The sequence below is a fragment of the Otolemur garnettii genome, unplaced genomic scaffold (assembly GCF_000181295.1).
Source record: "Otolemur garnettii isolate 467f Iridium unplaced genomic scaffold, OtoGar3 scaffold00007, whole genome shotgun sequence".
NCBI classification, from domain to species: Eukaryota; Metazoa; Chordata; class Mammalia; order Primates; family Galagidae; genus Otolemur; species Otolemur garnettii.
In genome coordinates, this window is record NW_003852402.1 from 24,945,818 (window position 1) to 24,947,981 (window position 2,164).

Sequence of the window (2,164 nt, forward strand, 5' to 3'; positions counted from 1 at the left end):
TTTTTTTTTTTAAAGGAAAAAATAAAAGGCCTACTTTCCACCTAATTGCTCTTAAATCCCACAAATTATCAAGTTACATATGTATACATTGGGGTTTTTTTTTTTTTCCATTTTGTTGCCCTTGGTAGAATGGCATCACACAGCTCACAGCAACCTTCAACTCCTGGGCTTAACCAATTCTCTTGCCTCAGCCTCCTGCGTAGCTGGGACTACAGGTACACACCCCCCGCCTATTCAGACCCACCCAGGGCCGGGTTTGAACCCACCACCCTTGGCATATGGGGCCAGTGCCCTACTCACTGAGCCACAGATGCCACCCTACATTGGGTTTTCTTTCAGCTTGTTAGTGCCTTACTTAATAATGTGAAATTAGAGGCTAGGATTGCCCAATATTTGGGGAAAATCTTTAATACATGACAGACTGTGCGGGGGTTGCCGAGCAGATATAATGCAGGAAACAAAAAATCCACTCCCCAATATCATATTTTGAGAGAAATTAGTTGTTACATCCATAAATGAGAACAAGATGCTTGAAAAAGTTTTGGAGCGGCTTGGCACCTGTGGCTCAAGCGGCTAAGGCGCCAGCCACATACACCTAAGATGGCGGGTTCGAATCCCCAGCCTGGGCCCACCAAACAACAATGATGGCTGCAACCAAAAAATGGCCAGGCATTGTGGCAGGCGCCTGTAGTCCCAGCTACTTGGGAGGCTGAGACAGGAGACTTGCTTGAGCCCAGGAGTTGGAGGTTGCTGTGAGCTGTAATGCCATGGCACTCTACCCAGGGGGATAGCTTGAGGCTCCGTCTCAAAAAAAAAAAAGAAAAGAAAAAGTTTTGGAGCAAGGAAATGCCCCTGGAAATTAAAAATGATAACCAAAGCAATTCATTAGAAGGATTAGAAAATAAAAGTTGTTGAGGATGGCTGGGGGCAGTGGCTCACACCTGTACTCCTTGCACTCTGGGAGGCCGAGGCACGTGTATTTCCTGAGCTCACGGGTTCAAGACCAGCCTGAGCAAGAGCAAGACCCCTACTCTAAAAATAGCCAGGTGTTGTATCAGGGGCCTGTAGTCCCAGCTACTCAGGAGGCTAAGGCAAGAGAATTGCTTAAGCCCAAGAGTATGAGGTTGCTGTGATCTATGATGCACAGCACTCCACCGAGGGTGACAATAAAACTCTGTCCCAAAAAGAAAAGATAGGGGGTGGCACCTATAGCTCAGTGAGTAGGGCGCCAGCCAAACTGCAAGAAAAAATAGCCCGGTGTTATGTCCCAGCTACTTGGGAGGCTGAGGCAGGAGAATCGCTTGAGCCCAAGAGTCTGAGGTTGCTGTGAGCTGTGATGCTACAGCACTCTAGTGAGGGCGAAAAAGTGAGACTCTGTCTCTAAAAAAAAAAAAAAGTACTGATCATCTGAACCACAGTTTAGATAACTGAAGATGGAATGAGGTTTCTAGCAATATTTTTGTTCACAATCATATTTGTCCAGAATTAAGTCTCCTGAGCAATATTATCCAAATGGATTCTGCATGTCTCCTTAATTTTCTTTTGCTAAATAATAATAATATCGAGTTAATGACAAAAGTCAGAATATAGTACTATGAAAAAGAGATCAGAAAAGTTATTTAAATAAAAAAAATTAGTGGGCCCACTAAAACGATGACAGCTGCAACAACAACAAAAAATAGTTGGGCATTGTGGGGGGCACCTGTAGTCCCAGTTATTTGGGGAGCTGAGGTAAGAGAATCTCTTAAGCCCAAAAGTTGGAGGTTGCTGTGAGCTGTGACGCTATAGCACTCTACTGAGGGTGCCATAGTGAGACACTGTCTCCAAAAAAAAAAATGTGTTGGAAAAAATCTGTATCAGGTCTGATGGACTGGACCCAGATAAGGAACAGATTAGTGAATTGGTAGGTAAAATCAAAGAAATGGTTTGGAATGGGAAAGCACAAAGATGGAAATGGAAAATATCCAGCAAAGAAAGAAAGAAACTATACAAGTAAAATTAAAAGATCAATCTGGAAGGGCCAATGTTCACCTAATACCTCCAGTCCAGAAAGAAATAATAGAAAATGGAGGCTCGGCGCCTATAGCTCAACTGGCTAAGGCGCCAGCCACGTACACCTAAGGTGGCAGGTTCGAATCCCCAGCCCGGACCTGCCAAACAACAA